Source organism: Canis aureus, chromosome 13 (assembly GCF_053574225.1).
Source record: "Canis aureus isolate CA01 chromosome 13, VMU_Caureus_v.1.0, whole genome shotgun sequence".
NCBI classification, from domain to species: domain Eukaryota; kingdom Metazoa; phylum Chordata; class Mammalia; order Carnivora; family Canidae; genus Canis; species Canis aureus.
In genome coordinates, this window is record NC_135623.1 from 66,802,815 (window position 1) to 66,816,080 (window position 13,266).

Consider the following 13,266-nt stretch of genomic DNA (forward strand, 5'->3'; position numbering starts at 1 on the left):
TGGACTCCATGATCAGCAAAGAGTCTGCTTGTCTCTCTCTTTCGCCCTCTACCCCTCCTGCCTGCTCAAGCTCTCTCTCTCTCTCTCTCTCTCTCTCATTCACTCTCTCTCAAATAAATAATCTTTAAAAAAGGATATTATCAGTTATGGTCTTTGACTCTTGTTTTTGGATCCATGTGATAAATTATTTTATAAAGTTTAGTGCCAGAAGTATTGCCATTCCTTCAACAACTGATGCACATTATTAGATAATAAGAATTACAGAGCAGTCCTTATCCACATTTGCCTTGGAAGCACACAGCTAAATTGTATGCTTAATCATACACACTATATATTTTATATATTTGCATTTCCTATTCTGTATGATTTTTAGATTCTCTATTTGTACTGCAATATCTTTATTTTATATATCTTTTTCAACGTTAAACTGTAAATGAATGCAATATACATTTTATGTGTCAGTAAAAGCTTGATGGTTTTTTGTGTGTGTTTGTGTCATTCTATTTAGTTTCCTTTTAAGAAAAAGTAGGGAGTATACAGGAGACAAATGAATTCTAAGAGTAGCAATAGATTACAGTATAAAATTTAGTAATGTTTTGGAGGAACACATACAGGTTAAGAGATGCTGCCTACCTTATTTGTCTATCAATGTTGCCATCTAAACAAAGTCCCTAGATCATAAAAGAATAACACATTTCGTGCTAAATCAATCAAATATATATTTGTACAGAGTTTCTGAGATCATAACTTTCTGCAATAATCTTAACTTCTAGATTTCATTTTCAATCAAATAAGATAATGATAGTGTATGAAAGGAAAATGTTTATATGAACTGACAGCCTGAAATGAACTAGAATTGTAATTCTGTTTTTGCTCTGGTCAGTCTGCCCTATTCTTTTTGATTCATTTCTCCTAGACACTAGCTCAAACTGTCTCAAATACTAAGAAAGTCTGACTCCTAGCTTATTTCCCTAAGGCTTATTATTTCAGGATAATACATGTGGAAACTCATGCAAGAGTTTCTAGCACCCAGCTCACCTATTCTAACACCAACAGAAGTAAGGTGTCTTAAGAATAAAACAAGGGACTGGAGACTGGCACTGGGATACATTTGGTGCATCCCTTTAAAAATTACAGCTCAACTGGACGCACATAACACACTCCATTCTCAAGATATTTGTCCAAATGTTATGACAAGCTGATGCCTATAAATGCCAAGCATATAAGAGGACATATAGTCTTGATGGTTCATCTCACAGGATTAATTTAGCAATATAGCTTGGTAATCAAGATTAAGAAGATCAAAACACAGCCTACATCTTGCCCACACAAAAGATTTTAATCAGTAGCTAATACCAAAACCTGCAATCATCTTCTGCACATATCAAAATGAAATTTCACCCTGCCATAGATAAAGGTTTAAGTCAACAGTATTAGTGAAGCATCTTGACATTCAAAATGTGTGTTGCATGCATTACTTAAAGATAACTCTATTGACACCATCAGAGAAAGAGACAGAGAGACAAAAAGACAGAAAATATATTTACTAATTGTATTTTAGACCTAGAACCTTTTAAGTTAGGAGTGACTTATGGCAATATAGGTCATTCTTGACTTCAATCCCCTTACAAGAAGACCAGCTAGCAACTACTGAAAAGATAAGACATGACTGAAAATCCCCAAACCCAGAAATGATAGTGAAGCACGCCTTCGTACCACAGAGACTGAGAAAAACTATATTAGGAGGGTGAGAGGAGCAGCTACATTGGACCACATTACCTCTCCCCCAGGCTGGCACAGTGCTGTCCCAAGAGGAACCACTTAAGCCTATAGTATCTTCAGTGGGGGGAAAAAAGAGCTCAAGATAGATATTCAGCTTCCCCAGCATTGCAAGTCCTGCCCAGGAAGCACACGTGGGTCTTGCTTCATAGGGAACATTGAGGAGATCTGTGGGGCTTGACTACTGAGGATCAGATACAAACAGAGAAGAGAGGACAGGTCTGAGGGTAACTGGTGATCAGACATTGATAAACTGCTTACCTCCTCAAAGCTGCACTGAAGCAGAGATCCCAGCTAGTGGTTCTGCCCATCTGCGTGGTGGAGCCAATGGCTCTATCTGGCCAAGGAGTTCAATGGGAAGCTCCCTCTGATTATTTTATACCTTTTATCTCACAGAATTGAGGGGCTATACTGGCCATGGAGATTGCTCTAGGTCCCACCTGGACAGGGAAGCAACTCCAAAGCCCAGCATACATCTAAGGGTAGCCTCCAGTCCTGCCTAACCAAGAAGCTGGTATAGAAAATGTGGGTATCTATGTAGCCCATCCTAGAGCCATGCTTGGAGCAGCACCTCAGCAGAAATCACAGCAAGCAGCTCTGTCTACCTGGAGAACTGAGCCAGTGGCCCTGACTGAAGCTTGGGAGGAGGTTCTGACTCATTCATGTCTCCAACCAATGGGCCTTACTGGCTGTATAGCCTGTTCTAACACCCTGCCTGGGCATGGAAGCAAATTCAAAGCCCTTCGATTGCTAAGAATAGCTGCCAGTCCATGTCACTAGAGAATCCAGGCAGCCTCAGAGCCTATCCTGTAGGTGTGCTTTGGGCAAAGAATTGAGCCAGCAGCCCTATCTAGCTGTTAAGTGTACCCTCTGGTCTCAAATAGCCAGCAAGTCTAAATTAGTAACCTTGGGCAGCTTCAATACCCAGTCTACATTCAATACTCAGCCATGGAGCACAGCCCAGTCTACATTCAATACTTCCCTGCCCTGCAGCAGAACCCAGCCAATAGTCTTGCAAAATGCTGAACACAACATGTGACCTTGCCCAAGCAGAGAGGCCAGGCAGTGACTACACCCAACTGCAGAACATAGTTATGGAACTGACAAGCAATTCTATATAGTGACCCTATCCAGCTGCAGAGATACATAAAAGATTAGGATAAAAGAGTGAACATATCATTATAAATAGTAATCAAGTCACAATGACAGCAAGGTGGGAAGCAAGGAATGAAGAAACTAAAAAAAATTTAAAATTTAACAAAATGGCAATTATGGATCCTTATCTATAAATAATTACTTTAAATGTAAATGAACTGAATTTTCTAATCAATTGCCCAGGGTGTGATCCTGGAGTCCCGGATCAAGTCCCACATTGGGCTCCCTGCATGGAGCCTGCTTCTCTCTCTCTGACTGCATCTCTGCCTTTCTCTCAAAAAAAAAAAAAAAAAAAAAAGTAAGACCTTTAAAAAAATTGCTAATCAAAAGACACAGAATGGCTGAATGGATCCTGTGATATGCTGCCCATAAGAGACTCACTCTAGCCTTAATAATCAAGACTGAAAGAGTAAAGGGATGGAAAAAGGTATTTCTAGCAAATGGAAACCAAAAGAAAGCAGGGCAACCATACATATATCAGAGAAAACAGACTTTATATTTAAAATGGTCCAAAGATATAAAGAAAGTCATTATATAATGATAAAAGTGTCCATCAAGATAATATAACGATTACAAACATTTTGTGTACCTAACATCAAAGCAGCTACATGTTTAAAAGAAAACTAAAAGAATAGATAAACAGTAATACAATAATAGTTGGGGACTTATTCCACTTTAAACAAAGACTCAATAAGGAAACATCAGATTTGCACAATACTATAAACCAAATGGACCTAACAGATACATACAGAACCTACAATCCAATAGCAGTTGAATACATATTCTTCTCATGTGTACATGAAATATTTTTGGATATATCATAAATATATCCAAAAAATATCATATCATATCATATCATATCATATCATATCATATCATATCATAAAATATTATAAATATTTTTGGATATATCATAATTATATCAAGTATCTTTCCTGATCACAATGGGATGAAACTAGAAATCAGTAACAAGAATAAGGCTGAAAATTTCACAAATAAACAGAAATTAAACAACACACTCTTGATCAACCATTGAGTCAAAGAAGAAATCAAAAGAGAAATTTTAAAAATCTTGAGACGACAGGAAGTCGAAATACAACAAACCTAAATACTAAGGATTGTAAGAGACTACTATGACTGTATGCCAAGAAACTGACAACCCAGAATAAATGGACAAATTCCTAGAAGCCTACAACCTAAATCATGAAGAAACAGAAAATCTGAACAAATAATGAGTAAGCAGATTGAATCAGTAATTAAAACCATCCAACAAAGAAAAGCCCAGGACCAAATTGTTTTTCACTAGGGAATTCTATAAACATTGAAAGAATTAATACCAATTTTTCTCAAACTCTTCCAAAAATCAAAGAGGAGGGGACACCCCAACCTCATTTTATGCCAAAATTACCTTGATACCAAAGCCAAATAAGGACAGTACAAGAAAAGAAAACTGTAGTTCAATATCCTGAGGAATATAAGTGCACATATTCTCAACAAAAGACTAGCAAACTGAATTCAACAGAATATGAAAGTGATCGCATACCATACAAGTAGAATTTATCCTTCACACACAAGGATGTTTCCATATGTGCAAATCAATAATTGTGATACATCACAGTAATAGAGTGTGAAAGATAAAATCACATGATCATTTTCAGGGGCACCTGGGTGGCTCAGTTGGTTAAGAGTCCAGCTCTTGATTTTGGCTCAGGTCATGATCTCAGGGTCTTGGGATCAAGCCCCTTGTCAGATACCACACTCAGCAGAGAGCCTGCTTCATGATTCTCTCTCTCTCTCTCTCTCTCTCTGCCCCTCTCCCTACTCATGTTCTCTCTCTCTAAAATAAATAAATAAATCTTTTTTTTTAAATCACATGATCATCTTGGAATTTAAAAACAAAACAACAAAACAAAAAAGGCAAACAAACAAAAAAATACCAGACTTTTAAATATAGGGAACAAATTGTTGGTTACCAGAAAGGTGGTGGGTGGGGGATGAGTGAAATAGATGAATGGGAATAAGAGTCCATTTATCATGATGAAGAACACTGCATAATGGATAGAATTGTTCAATAATTATGTTGTACACCTGAAACTAATGCAACGCTGTTAATTATACTGGAATAAAAATAAAATTGTAACAATATTATATGATCACCTCAATAAATGCAGAAAAAGCATTTGACAAAAATCAACATTTTATGATAAAACTCTCAAAAAATTGGATATAGCAGCAATATACCTCAATATACTAAGGCCACATATGACAAACCCACAGTTAACATTGTATATAATGGTAAAGGGGTAAAAGTTTTCCCTCTAAGGTTAAGAACAAGACAAGGGTGCCAACTCTCACCACTCTTATTCAACATAGTACTATAAATTCTAGAAAGAGTGACAAGGAAAAAGAAATAAATAAAAGCCATCCCAATCAGAAAAAAAGGTAAAATTGTCTCTTTTTGATATTTACATGATATGACATAAATAAAATCCTAAAAACTCCACTAATAAGTTGTTAGAACTAATAAATAAATTCAGCAAAGTTGCATGATACAAAATCAACATAAGTCAGTTGTGATTCTGCAGAATTACAAATTATCTGAAAAATAAATTAAGAAAAATATCCCATTTATAGTAGCATCAAAACCAATTAAATACTTAGGTGAAAGATCTGTACACTGATAACTCTAAGACACTGATGAAAGAAATTGAAGAAGACACAAATAAATGGATATCCCATGCTTATGGATTGAAGAACTGATATTATTAAAATGCCCATACTTCCCAAAGTACCCTATAGACTCAATGGTATCCCTAATGAGATTCTAATGGCATATTTTACAGAAACAGAAGTAAAAGACCATCCTAAAATTAGTATGGAACCACAAAGATGCCAAAAAGCTAAAGCAATCCTGAGAAAATAAAGCTGGAGGCATAACTGTTGCAAATTTCAAATTATATTTCAAAGTTAAAGTAATACAAAAGGTATGGTACTGGCATAAAAACAGGCACGTAGGCCAAAGCAACAGAATGGAGAGCCCCCATTCCCCCCAAAAAAACCCTTCTTTATACAGTCATCTAATATTTGACAAGAAGTCAGGAATACTCAATGGAGAAAAGACAGCCTTCAATAAACAATGCTGGGAAAACTAGATATTCACATGTGAAACAATAAAATTAGAACCCTTTCTTATACCTTTCACAAAAGTTAACTCAAAATATAAGACCTGGGCAGCCTGGGTGGCTCAGTGGTTTAAGCGCCTGCCTTTGGCCCAGGGTGTGATCCTGGGGTCCTGGGATCGAGTCCCAGTTGGGCTCCCTGCATGGAGCCTGCTTCTCCCTCTGCCTGTGTCTCTGCGCCTCTCTCTCTCCTCTCTCTCATGAATAAATAAATAAATAATAAAATAAACAAAAATCTTTAAATATATATATTATATATATATCTTATATAAGACCTTATATAACATATATATATATATCTTATATAAGACCTTATATAATATATAAGACCTGACTCCATAAATCTCCTAGAAACATAGGGAATGTTTCCTGAAAATTTGTTTTAGCAATGATATTATAAATATGACACCAAAAGCGTAAGCACTAAAATAAAAAATAAATACTACATCAATACTAAAAACCTTCTACACAGCAAAGGAAACCATCAGCAAAACGAAAAGACAACCTTCAAAAACAAAGAAAATATATATACTTACAAATCATCTGAAATATGTAAAAAATTCATACAACTCAATATCAAAAATAAACCCAAATAATCTATTATTTAAAAATGGGCAAAAGACCCAAACTGACATTTTTCCAAAAAAGATCTACAAGTGGCCAACAGGTACATTAAAAGTGTTTAAGACCACGAATTATCGGGGAAATGCAAAATCAAACCCACAGTGAGGTCTTACCTCACACCTTTCAGAATGGCTGTTTTCAAAAGGCAAGAGTTACTAAGTGCTGGCAAAGGTGTGAGTAAAAAGGATTCTTCGTGCACTGCTGGTAGAAATGCAAATTGGTACAGTCACCATAGAAAACATTATGGAGGTTCCTCGAAAAATTAAAAGTAGAACTACCTCATGATCCAGCAATTCTACTTCTGGGTATACATCGTTAGGAGATGAAATCACTGTACTGAAGAATCGTGTGCGCTCCCGTATTCAATGCAGCATTATTCCCAATAGTCAAGACATAGAAACAACCCCTGTCTCTACAAATGGATAAATGAATATATACTGGAATATTATTGAGACATAAAAAAGAAGTAAATCTTGCCATTTGTGACAACATGGATGAACCCTGAAGTCTTTAGGCCTACGTAAAACATGTCCGTCAAGGACAAATACTGCATGATATCACTTATATGTAGGTGTAAAGAAAAATGAACCAACAGAAATAGAGAACAGATTGTTGGTTGTCAGGGTTGGAGGTGGGGAACGGAGGAAAGGATGAAGGTGGCCAAAGGGTACAAATTTCCAGTTATAAGATGAATAATTTGTGGGGATATACACAATGATTATAGTTAATAATAATATTATATTGCATAGAGTTGCTGAGAGTGGATTTTTAAGGTTCTCAACAACAGACAAAAAAATGTAATTATGTGATGTGATGATTCGTATTGTCCAACCTTGTTGTGCTAAACTTTTTGCAATATATACATGTAGCAAAACATCATGTGTGGATCTTAAACTTATACAATGATATATGTCAATTATATCTCAAAGCTGAAAAAAAAGAAACTTACAAGTTGCTTATGAAGACTGTATTAGACATCAAAATATACTTACATGGAAAACATACTTAGAGTCAACATTAGTTGACGTAAAATAAAATTCCAACTTCATCAAATGCCAAGTGGAGTAAAACGAGTTGTGATCATGTGTATATATTATGTAGGTGGACAATCTTTGCTGGATTTTGAGGAAGGCTAAACATGTAAATTAGATGATGGGAACTCTGGGTACTCCTAAATCACAGGGGTCAAAACTTAGAAGTGCTATAAAGGAAAAGTCCATGAATTTCATTTACCCAGAATGGAGGACACATCCAACAAGGCAGACTTACGTGAGTCTGATGAATTAGAGAATTAATGGTGAGCCATGATGTCTGGGTCAAGGAATGCAAAACGTGATCAAAGAGTAATCCTGTGTGCATCTCACTACAATCACACTAAATACGAGAAGCTAAGACTAGATCACTGACCTGAAATGTGTAAACTCCAGCCAGGTGCATTTAACACAATGTTCTCTAGTGCAAGTTGGCAAGATTGGATACATGGATGTTAAATAACCTGCCTCATCAGTATCTACCAGCAATAATGGGATTATCAGGATATAGGGCTTTCAGTGATAAAATCAAGAATCCCAAACAGATCAGGATGGCTGGTTAACTTTAGACTAAAACAAAAACAATCATTTGTGCTCCATTAAAAAAAAAAAGATATAGTAAAAGCACTGTCTCATGCGTACAGTCTAATATACATATAAGTGAAATATGGGGGAATGACAGCAATGCACTTTGGTTCTGAGGTAGGTTGGTCCTTTCAAACAAGATATTAGTTATACCCAAGTTCTCAGTTCTACAGCTGGAAATAAGAAGGGGAGAACAGGTGACTAAAAGGATCATTTCCAGCTATGTAATTTACTGGTTCTATTAGTTCTCCTGGGGTGAAAAAGCACATCACTTTAAAACGTTTAAATTCCTGTAAATGGTGACGTGCCAATGAAATGCCCACTATGTGAACAAAATATTTTTTCTGCTCCATCTGAAGAGAGGTAACAATCACTGGTTCGAACTGAAAGGACAGTTGCGCATAGATGACTCGGGAATATGTTCACTGCATCTTGGAGAGTGTGAACTGACCGGGTGTATAACAGCAAAAACTGCCATACGCAGAGCAAGTGTTCCTAGAACTCATAGCTGATCAATGCTCTTAAATTTTGAATGCACTTCCCAGTTGTCTTAGTCAATAACCAATACAATATATAATAAAGAAAATTAGGAAAATATAAAAGAGAAGAGAGGAGAAAAAAATGCAAACCCCACACCCCAGTGATAACTATTAAGCAAAATTCATATGCTTATAAAATTTATATATTTTACATTTGTATGTATTTGTGTGTATTTTGTATTCATCTATATATTTTTACATATTATACATAGGTGTATATATGTAAGTGCATTTTATTTATTTACACTTATAATTTATGGGCATTTATTGATTCAATTAAAATTAATCTTATATCTGTTTTTAAATGGCTGTGCGATAGTTCATCACAGGACTAGATCACAACTGACATATTGCCAAAGATTGACCTTTTTTTTATCCTAAGTAATCCATGTTGGGTGTCCTTCTATCTAATATCTGCATTTACATTCCTGTAAATGGAAGTGATGGATTTAAAGGCTACATACTTTTTAAAAAAATAGATTTACTAACACATGCTCAGTAAAGAATTATCAGTCTATAGGGACAATAGAGAACAAAACCAGTGGATCAATGAAGTTTCTCTCCTTCTGCCAGAACACAACATTAAGAAAATAAAGTCAATAACACATTTCATTATTTTCTCTTTTTTAACATTATAATTTTCCCCAATACTATAGTTCTTGTGGCACTCGTAGGCTTAAAAATTACTTTTAATAAGTGTTAACTGATACACTGTAGAGTAATATTTTTCTTTAAACAGCCCATTCTGGATTAACTTAATTTAATTTAAATTGCTAAATAATTTAATTAAATGTGTTCAGGTAGTGGTTACTATGGAAAACTACCAGCAGAAAGAGGAACAGTAAGCGTTTGAATGTGAGATGGTAATAAACTCTTGCAGCACTCCAGGATTCCGATTTCAGAGGCTTAACATTATCTTTCATCTGCACAAACATAAGTATTTCTGTCACTGCAAGCCCATAAGTTGTATCCTACTGTGGTAAATATAAATGACACTTATAATCATGTTTAATCCACACTCATACTATAATTACCGTGAAACACTACAAAATATTTTCAAGGGAGAGAAAACAAGCTTTATGTCTGTAATTGAAAATATTTGCCCTCTATAAGGGACGGGGTTCAACAGTACAGTGGGAGGGGCAAGGTTTGTAACACAGCACTAAATTTCATTTTTTTTTTCATTAAGCAAAAGTTAATCAGAATTTGCATTCAGATTTGTGAGCTAAAAATAAAGGCTTATCTTCCATAATCTAATACATTATACTAAGGAATGAACTCTGAATAGATTTTGAAGAATTGAAGAACTTTAATTTCACAGAGAGCAAAATGGGGTAACCCATAGTAAATATAGTAAATGACTTCAGAGTTTTCTGTGGTTGTTTTTTATCATGTACTAGAAAACGATCAGGTCATTTGGATATGTATATTTAAAAGACAGTATCGGAGAGGTAGCTTGTATTTGAAATTAATAAAACTGAGACATGTTAATGAATAAATATCTTTACTTATTAATACACTGAGAAAAAAATTTCACTACCTACAGTGTTAAATTGATTTAAAAAATTATTGACATATTTTTCTCATTAGGGTGCACTGGAAACAAAGTGATCTAATTGTATCTTAACTAGAACACTGGTTCTTAGCCTAGATTAGGAGGCATCATAATTTTCTCAGTGTAGCAAAAAATTTTACACATAAGGACCAAATCTTCAGTTTGTGAACAAATGTAGAATTCATTAGTTTATCTCTGAATTAATCCATCAAAATTTTCTATGAATAACTAAGTTATATCTAACCAATCATATAATTTAGCATTTCAAAAAGTTAAACCAATGGCTAAAAATGATAGTATTTAATATGACTCTTTCTAGGCCTAGGTCAGCAAATATTTTCAGGAAGAGCCATATAGTAAATATTTTAGGCTTTGTGGGTGATACAATCTCTCTTATAATAAATCAGCTCTGATGTTTTGGTATAAAACAGCCATAACTGTTACATAAATAATGTACTACAATAAAACTATTTGCAAAATTAGGCCCAAAGCCAGATTTGGCACATAGGCCATCATTTGCCAAACTCAGGTCCATGCCAGCAAATGAGCTAAATCTTGAGAGCACATTGTTTTCAGGGCTTCAACATTTTCTCAATGGTATGTTCTTTTCCCCATGTATTATGTTTTATTCCGATGATATACATATAACATCTCAGATATTACAAACTTTACAAAATTTCCCAAGTAGTAATCTTTAAATGTTCCTGGTGAAAAGTCTCCCATATAAGAGATAGAGTGATTAATAATAAATGCGGTAAACTTTTATGTCACATACTCAAGATTTTTGGTTTTGCAATAAGATAGCAGTCTTTAATAGAAGGTTAAATACAAAATAACATGAAAAAAATATTAATAGTAGCAGATATGTGAAAGGTACTTTATTCAGCATTATTACTGAGAGAAAAGTTATTTCTCCTTATTTCACATTTCCATGCAGAGAATTTTTTTTAAAGTAATCTCTGTATACAATGTGGATCTCAAACTTAAAACCCAGAGATAGTCACATGCTCTACTGACTGAGCCAGCCAGGCAACCTAAACCATCTTTTTTCTTTTTTTAAAGTAATCTCTACACCCAGTGTGGGGCCTGAACCCACAACCCTAAGATCAAGAGTCATCCATGTGAAGCATTTTTAATTAGAGACTTGAAGTCTGTCCTCTCTTCTCATCATTTATCTTCAGAGGATGGGAGTGAATGAGCAATCTGTTTGGTGGTTTTGGGAGAAATCACTGTACACATATGGTTTAGTTCCTTCTGGTACTCTTTCTTAGCACACTTTCTGTTTGGTCTCTGCTCTACTATAATAAGCTTAGTGGGACAGACTTTCCCTGTCAAGGGGATGTATGTGCCTAAGACGATTGGGAAGTCAGTGTTTCAGAAGATGAAAGGTCTAGGAAGCCTACTATGTCCATACATGTAAGTCAAATCGTCTAATGACCTATTCCCCATCAGTAATTATAACACTTAGATATCCTCTATATCTTATCAGTCAGGAATGTTTGGCTACAAGTGGGGAAAAAAAAAAAGAGTGTGTTATGGACTCAATTCTATTCTGCCAAAATCTGTATGTTGAAGTCCTAACCTTAAGTACTTCAAAATGTGATATTTTAGGAGATAGAGCTTTAAAAAGGTCATTAAGATAAAGTCAGGTCATGTGGGTGGGCCCTAATCCAATATGATTGGCTTTCTTGTAAGAGAGGAAATTTGGAAGCACACACGCACAGTGGAACGACGATGTGAAAACAGAGAGAAGATGGCAACCTGCAAGCCAAGAAGAGAGGCTCAGAAGAAATCATCTCTGCTAACACCTTAACATCAGATTTCTAGCCTCCAGAATTGTGAGAAAATAAATTTCTGTTGTTTAAACCCAATCTGTGGTACTTTGTTGTGGCAGCTCTAGCAAACTAATAGAATGGTCAAAGTAAGACATTTTTCCTCTTAGAAAAAAAATCCTTAGTCTAGAGCTGGTATGGACCAGCATTGTGAAGTCTTCAGGAATGTAGATTCTTTCCATGGTTTAGATCCAGCCATGACATCTGCATTCCAGCCAAGAGGAAGAAAAAAAAATAGGAGAGAAACCTGCTTCCTTTTATGAGAACATTTCTGCTTACAAATTACTGACAGGACTTGAGGGATTGTCACTCCTAGTTGCCGAGAGGGAGAAGGAACAAGGCAGTAAGTATTTTAGGACATCGTGTGTCCAGCTAATCTTTACTTAAGGAGAAGAGAATAGATACTGACACACAAGGAATTTTCTCTTTTGGGTCTGACCAAAAAAAAAAAAAAAAAGAGGAGCAAAGAACCAGCAACCTTTAAATGTAGATTTATCCAGACTGCTATATGGAATGGGGAAAGAAGCGACATTTGGGATTGCCCTCAAAGACAGATATGAGTGGAAAAAGATATTTGCACATAAGAATCCTTAAAATCCACAAAAGTTGGCTTCTGATTGGATTTAACCATGGCTAATTTGATTGTTTTGACCATTTTCCTGGTTATTACCATTTTTTAGCTTCAACTAAATTATGTGGTGATCCACATTGACCATTGAGACAGCTAACATTTATTCTTTTTATCTGCTATAGTGAAATAAGTAAAACAGAACAAAACAAAACAATCACATTGCCTGTCAGTATAACAATAGCATTTTCAAAATTGTCCAGTGGCCATAACCTAGTCTAATCCATGGAAACCAAAATGTAACGCTGCAGGAATAAGAAAATTATTTTGGAAGTCACTATGGATAATGTACATGAAATAAAATATGTAAAAATACTCTTGACAATTATAAAGAACTATGTAAATTAAAAGATACATTA

At 35.2% G+C, this 13,266-nt stretch overlaps 1 protein-coding gene across 4 annotated transcripts in view; it reads right to left on the reverse strand.

Moving 5' to 3' along the window:
* The window catches only part of MARCHF1 (membrane associated ring-CH-type finger 1), an 800,751-nt gene that overhangs the window by 354,894 nt on the left and 432,591 nt on the right, over nucleotides 1-13,266 (reverse strand). The gene's annotated exons all lie outside the window — the stretch shown is intronic.